The 7,921-nt window shown below is 35.6% G+C and overlaps 1 long non-coding RNA gene across 4 annotated transcripts in view; it reads right to left on the reverse strand.

The window, feature by feature from the left end:
• The window catches only part of LOC141379945 (uncharacterized), a 28,853-nt gene extending 21,889 nt beyond the window's left edge, over nt 1-6,964 (reverse strand). Inside the window, exons 1-5 of one of the 4 annotated variants that reach the window (XR_012397061.1) lie at nt 6,783-6,918; nt 6,301-6,420; nt 3,766-3,875; nt 3,002-3,466; nt 1,685-2,306 (exon numbers count right to left, since the gene is read on the reverse strand). This is a non-coding gene — a long non-coding RNA (uncharacterized lncRNA). Of the gene's footprint in view, nt 1-1,684; nt 2,307-3,001; nt 3,467-3,659; nt 3,876-6,300; nt 6,526-6,557; nt 6,639-6,782 lie in introns of those variants that run through there. The other 3 variants (XR_012397059.1, XR_012397062.1, XR_012397060.1) reach the window with 3 other exon arrangements.
• Nucleotides 6,965-7,921: the final 957 nt, after the last annotated feature.

Consider the following 7,921-nt stretch of genomic DNA (forward strand, 5'->3'; position numbering starts at 1 on the left):
ACTTTTTTTGTGTGTTATTGGAGATTTTTTTAGACTGCCATTTGTCCATACTGTACCGTCCCTACTCTTCTCAACGAGCTGCGTGTGATGCCGCCGGCCCCTCCCCCGCCTCACAGCACTGACAGGCGGCCCAGTCAGTCCTCGTACAGCAGCCTCTCCCACCTGCAGCCCGAGAGCAGATCACCCCTCTGCGTACCGACGACAAATGATTTAGCACAGGCAGTGTGAAGGTATTTCCCTTGTACAGTCAAACCGATCTACTTCTACTTTATTTTAACAATTTAATTGGACCGTTTATTCTTTTCTTGTTCACAATCAGATATTTTAGTGACAGCTTCTGAACTTGTCTGAGTTTATTAAATAAGAGAGATTACTGCACATTCACTACACATCTATAATGACATGCTGTATTCAAACAGCAATACATTTAGTTAAATAAACATGCTTATATAAAGTGTAGTGCAATTATAAATACCCCTTTATTAACCATAGGCTGTTAAATAGGAACGGTAAAACGTGATGACGTCAGTGATATGCAAATTGACGTATGACATACCCCCCCCCCCTTCATCAGGGGGCCCCGTCAGCGATCCCTGCAGGGGGGGCTCCACATTTTGCACTACGCCACTGCATAGCCCCACCCACGGACACGCACATTCACTATTTATTTTGGTGTGCAGACGGTGAAATAATATGACATTCTTGCCAGATTTTGATTAGGTTAAAAATTGTTAACGTAAAGTAATTAGTTTGATTACGGTAACCTCGGATTGGGTCGGCCCATCTTGAAATCAGGCGGCCGTCGCATATTGGTCCAAATGCTTAACATTTATTATTATTACTAATATTATTATTATTATCATCATCATCATAATATCACATCTAGCAAGAGATAAAAGCTGCCTCCACATAAAAACAATACATTAAAAAAAAAAAAAAAACTGACCGGCCCACATTTAAAAATTGGTCCGGCCCTTTTGGCATTTGCTAGATGGCCAGTCCGCCCCTGGAACGTACGGTAAGGGTTAAATGTCACTTTAAGCTGTATAGAAGTGTCTTGAAGAATATCTAGTCTAATATTATTTACTGTCATCATGACACAGAGAAAATAAATCAGTTATTAGAAAAGGGTTATTAAAACTATTATGATTAGAAATGTGCTGAAGAGATCTGCTAACCATTAAAAAGAAATTGGGGGAAAATATACAGGAGGGCTAATAATTCTGACCTCAACTGTATATATTTTAGTGTAATACGCTATAACTTAATTAAATGTTAACTTTACCTACTTAACTAATACCACTGAGGCCTAATTAAAGATATTATTCTCCCTATTAGAAAAAAATCAGCTTCACAAACCCAACAAAAACACACAATTCAGGATTGTGTGTGTTTGCGTGTGTACAAAGGGTGAATTGCAGACATAAGGTCGAGCTCTTCAAAGACACGCACGGACGGCTTCTTGCAAGCGGGCTCTTAAATGGGCAGCCGTGTGGAGTGGCCCTCACATGTCTGTCTGAAGGACCAATACACTCTCCTCATCTGAGATTAACCATCTCAATTTACTAGCCAGTCACACCCCGCTACACACACACACAGCACTGACAGCCATCGGCCATTCATTCGCACACTCACAAGCCCATAATAATCACGTGCACTCATAAGCAACTAGTAATTTCCTCACCCTCGCTTGCCTGTGTCGTCCTCTCTTCACGAGGGCCCTTAAAGACCCTTTATAGGGGTCAGAGTCGGGCATCGTTCCCTGTGCAAACCTAGAGGAGACGCTGTGGTGGCTGTTAGAGTCTTGGTAAAGCTAGCGTCATCGATCTGGTGGTCTGGTCTTAAAGAGCCGACTCCATGCCCAGTCACAGTCGCTGGTTATGGGACAGAAATCAAATCCTTGGTAGGGTAGAAGACCTTTAATGGACTCAAATAATGCAGGAGCAGAGGATTCACTCACACACACACACACACACACATTAGAAGAGAAATAAAACAAGATTCATTATATTCTCATACTTTTCTCCGTCTTTTTTTATGTGATGCTGAAGTCAATTGGTGTTTTGCTTCTTGTTTTTTTTTTATGTATTTCTGAAGCGGTTCATCGATAAACGGCTGCCGGAGTGTTTATTCAATATCACTTGTGGCCGTGATGCTAACTCATTGATAAATTAGACATCAAATATTTATCAAACAACTCGGTATTTTAAGAATCCACTCTCTCAAGTGTGTTAAACCTGCTTTTCCACATGGCGAGAGGGCTTTGCTTGAGACACTTCGACTTTGATAATGTTTTCAGGAGTGGCCTGCAAAATAAAACAGATGAAGACACAGATTTGATCAAATACAACATCCAGTGCTCAGCATATTTGCGTACACCCCTTACAAATCTCTCTTTTAAATTCATATTTTCTATAGGAAGCTCTACAATATTGTATTTGTGCATTTACATTAGATTAGTCAGTACTGAAGCCAAATCTGGAGCTCATCTATCAAAATAACTTACGATAATGGTCCAAAAACGAGTACAGCAAATTTATATAAAAAAAATATTAAGTACACATTTAAAAAGAGGAAAAATCAACTTTAGTTGAAATTGTGTAGGTTGGAATTTTTTTTTTTGTAATATTTTACTTGAATTTAAATGTCTTATCTTTCAATTTCTAAATATGTTTGGTGACTAAAGTATTATTTTAATACATATAAATATTTAATAAATCTGTTTTGTTTAAATACACCAAAATACATTGCCTATATTCACTAAGAAATGGAGGGAAATATTCATTTTCAAAATGGGGTGTGCTCAGTTATGCTTAACATTACACTTAAATAACAGTAAGTCTCCAAAATAAATGTGTTTTTCAGTATTTTTAAATATATTTTGAAAAGATAGATTCAGAAAGTTGGGAAGAAGGCTTTGAGTGTATAGCCAGCAGCTCGCTCTCTGCAACTCTCACATGGTCGCCCACTTAAGCTAAGCAGGGCTGCGCCCGGTCAGTACCTGGATGAGAGACCACATGGGAAAGCTAGGTTGCTGCCGGAAGTGGTGTTAGTGAAGCCAGCAGGGGGCGCCCAACCTGTGGTCTGTGTGGGTCCTAATGCCCCAGTATAGTGACGGGGACGCTATACTGCTCAGTGAGCGCCGTCTTTCGGATGAGACGCTAAACCGAGGTCCCGACTCTCTGTGGTCGTTAAAAATCCCAGGATGTTCTTCGAAAAAGAGTAGGGGTTTAACCTCGGCATCCTGGCCAAATCTACCCACTGGCCTCTGTCCATCATGGCCTCCTAACCATCCCCATATTCAATTGGCTGCATCACTGTCTCCTCTCCACCAATCAGCTGGTGTGTGGTGTGCGGTCTGGCGCACAATGACTGCCGTCGCGTCATCCAGGTGGATGCTGCACACTGGTGGTGGATGAGGAGATTCCCCCCACTGTGTAAAGCGCTTTGAGTGCCCAGAAAAGCGCTATATAAATGTAAGGAATTATTATTATTATTATTATACAGGCATGCTCAATTAATATAAGTCATAATTTAATTTAATTTAAAACCCTGCATATAGGTTATATTTATCTAAAGAGGAACTGCATAAGGTTTTTCCTCAGGAATCTCCACTTCATAACAGGTGTAAAACAGCAGAAAGATAACCCCTAACCCACTTGATATGGTTGTGTCCTAAATTGCAAGAATTTTTGGAAAATATATTTGAATGTCTTTCTAAAACCCTCCAAAAAAATAAATCAATCTTAAAACATGTCCACTTACTCTATAGCTGTTCTTGGGATATTAATAACTTCAAGATGTTTAATGAATATGAAAAACAAGCCATGTTTTTTGGTATGGTAATTGCCAAAAGGGTGATTTTCAGGAGTGGCCTGCAAAATAAAACAGAGAACGCAGATGGAGACACAGAATTTATTAAATACAAAAGACAGTGCTTATATTTATATTTATATTTGTGCATAAACATTCGATTAGCCTTTACTGAAGCCAAATCCACAGCTTATCTAACAAAATAACTTACAATAACACTCCAAAAACGATTACAGCCAAATGTATATGTTATAGAAAAATATTAAATGCACATTTAAAAACAGGAAAAATCAAAAGGCGCAAAAAAAAGTAAAACTTTAGTTGAAATTTTGTAGTTTGTAATTTATTTTTGTAATATTTTGCTTGAATTCAAATATACTATCTTTCAATTTCTAAATATGTTTGGTGACTAAAATTTTATTTTAATAAATATATCTATTTAATAATTCTGTTTTGTTTAAATACACCAAAATACATTGCCCATATTCACTGAGAAATGGATGAAAACATTAATTTTCAAAATGTGGTGTGCTCAGTTATGCTTAGAATTGTACTTAAATAGCAGTAAGTTTCCAAAATAAATGTGTTCTTGAGTACACATGTAAGAAAAATATTAAAATATACTTAAAAAGAATTCATTTGGAGAGTTGGGAAGAAGGCCTTGAGTACTGTATATAATATATTTAAGTATATATATATATATATATATATATATATATATATATATATATATATATATATATATATATATATATATATATATATATATATATATATATATATATATAGACACACACACACACACACACACACACACACATATATATATATATATATATATATATATATATATATATATATATATATATATATATATATATATATATATATATATATATATACAAATAACAAATATATGACATACAGTAAATGGACTCAACCTTACACCAGGTCAATGAGGACCAAAGACAGCAGAGGAAACAGACAGTGTGTGTGTGTGTGTGTGTGTGTGTGTGTGTGTGTGTGTGTGTGTGTGTGTGTGTGTGTGTGTGTGTGTGTGTGTGTGTGTGTGTGTGTGTGTGTGTGTGTGCAATTCCAGCGTTACGGTTGTGACATTTGCAGTAAAAACTCGAAACATAAATTCAAATAGAAAGCATATGTTAACACTGTATTGAAACATCTGTTTATATTTTCCAGAACAACTGACCACAGAAATAAGAGACCAGAAAAATATCAATGTGAAAACATCTTTTGTGCTTTAAATGAGGAAAATAAACATGCGTTATGGATGTGACCAAAGTATTCAAGTTTGCAGTACACAAAACAGTACACAGTCTGTAGAAATTATGTGAATTAAACAGCACTACCTAAAGGAAACAATGCTAATCTAAAGGATAAAATATGTCTCTCTATAAAACAAAAATGATTGACTTTATTTTATTTGGCATTTTTGCATTTATGAGAAAAAAGTGTTGTTATGGATGTGACATCTTATGGATGTGACCGATGTGAAATTGCCACTTGCGTCACTTTAATAAATCAAATATAGTTGTTTGAAAACATTGACAGAGACATTTTTTGAGTATTTCTAAAGTGTTGTAAAATACAAGCCTACAGAAAAATCGTAGAAACGGTTTCTGTATTTTAGTGAAAACTTATTTTTTTTCATGAAAAGGTTGCATGGAATATATATATATATATATATATATATATATATATATATATATATATATATATATATATATATATATATATATATATATATAGTTGAAGTCAGAATTATTAGCCCCCTTTTGATTTTATTTAATTTTTTAAATATTTCCCAAATGATGTTTAACAGAGCAAGGAAATGTTCACAGTATGTTTGATAATATTTTTTCTTCTGGAGAAAGTCTTATTTGTTTTATGTCGGCTAGATTAAAAGCAGTTATTAATTTTTCAAAACCCATTTTCGGGACAAAATTATTAGCCCCTTTCAGCTAATTTTATTTTTTCAATAATCTACAGAACAAACCATCATTATACAATGAATTGCCTAATTACCCTAACCTGCCTAGTTCACCTTATTAACCCAGTGAAGCCTTTAAATGTCACTTTAAGCTGTATAGAAGTGTCTTGAAAAATATCAAGTAAAATAGTATTTACTGTCATCATGTCAAAGATAAAATAAGTCAGTTATTAGAAATAAGTTTTTAAAACTATTACGCTTAGAAATGTGCTTAAACAATCTTCCCTCCATTAAACAGAAATTAGTGAAAAAAATAAACAGGGGCGCTAATAATTCTGACTTCAACTGTGTGTGTGTGTATATATATATATATATATATATATATATATATATATATATATATATATATATATATATATATATATATATATATATATATATATATGCGATTTTTCTGATTTAACTAGTGTCTATAACGGTATTTTAACATAAGTATGTGTTAAGACTAAGAACCAATTGTCTTAACAAAAATCACTCACCCATCGCTAATCAGTGGAAATCCGCGCGCCCGTCAGCAGAGAGTCCCGCGGGAGTTGCCAGGGCAACATCTCCGGGGGCGCGCTCAGGTGAATCCAATCCCGCGTTGTTCTCACGCGAACCTGTCAAAAATAAATCGCCTGTTAGTACTTTTAAACATACATTTCAATTTCGCCCGAATACGAGCTTAAAGCGAGCTTAAGATGACGAACAGATGTGAAGACTGAGGCGACGCGCGGTGAGTTTTAACGAGACAAACCGTTAAACGGCGCTTAAAACACCGTGTTCCTGAACTCTCCCTCCATTCGACTGATAAAAGCTACAAAACTCTCACGGAAGAAAACCTTTTAAATGTTTGCAATTGATTTCAAGAGAAAATCCCCTTCTTTTACATGTGAATAGTCTTTTGTGAAGGGAGATGCTCCTCGGAGCTTTAAATTAACACTCAAACCACACCAGGAATATTAATCAGTTAACAACTTACTTTCTACCGAGATACTTTTCTTTTCCAGTGAGATCCTCTTTCTTTTTTAGTTCTTTGGAGTATGAAAGTAAGTAATGTGAGAGATTTTTAAGGTACAAAACTAAATTTGTCGTACACAGTGTGTGAATTATACATTGAGGATCAGGGGGAGTCAGTGTTTTTGGTTAGTTTGTGTACTGCATGGTCCCGGCATTTATGTAGTTATTTTTAACTAGATCTAGTTTATTATTACAACAAATTTAAGTTTAAAGTGTTTTGAGGGATATTTAGTGATACTTTGCTATTTCTGTTGGTCAAACTATACCAACTGCATCTAATTTCAGGCTATATGTAGATACTAACACTTATTTTATTCTTGTGAACACTTCTGATGTCTATTGGTGTTCTAGATCTGCCAGTTTCAGACTGTTAAAGGATTTTTTTCAATTAATGTATATTGTTTATTATTTTAAGTAATAACTTTATTACTTAAAAACTATTTCTCAGTATTAAAGGGCTGTTAACCAGGGAGGTCAGCCAAACCCCCAACCTCCCCCCCCCCAAACTCGGTTTAGCATCTCATCCGAAAGACGGCACTCACTGAGCAGTATAGAGTCCACGTCACTATACTGGGGCATTAGGACCCACACAGACCACAGGTTGAGTGCCCCCTGCTGGCCTCAAAAACACCACTTCCTAATTTGACTCTCAGAATATATGTAGATACTAACACTTACTTCATGAGCAAACAGTCTTGTGAACACGTCTGATATTGGTGCTCTAGATCTGCCAGTTTCAGACTGTTGAATGATTTTTTTTCTCACATAGGCATGATTATGCATTCACAATGCAGAGCCGTTATGGGGTAATCAAATGTATATTTTTATTATTTATTATTTTAATTATTAACATTATTTAAAAAGTATTTCTCAGCAGGGTTCATACGGTCATGGAAAACCTGGAAAAGTCATGGAATTTTGTCATGGCATTTTCCAGGTCTGGAAAAGTTTAGGAAAGTCAGAAAAACCAACGCAATCTCACGGCAATTCGTAACTTTTTGATTTAGTGGCTAATTCATATGAATCCGTATGATCTAATTCGCACATTTTAGTCCGATTTGCTCGTAACCCAATGGCGGTTGGGGTTAGGGGTGGGGTTGG

The sequence above is a fragment of the Danio rerio genome, chromosome 21 (assembly GCF_049306965.1).
Source record: "Danio rerio strain Tuebingen ecotype United States chromosome 21, GRCz12tu, whole genome shotgun sequence".
Lineage (NCBI taxonomy): Eukaryota > Metazoa > Chordata > Actinopteri > Cypriniformes > Danionidae > Danio > Danio rerio.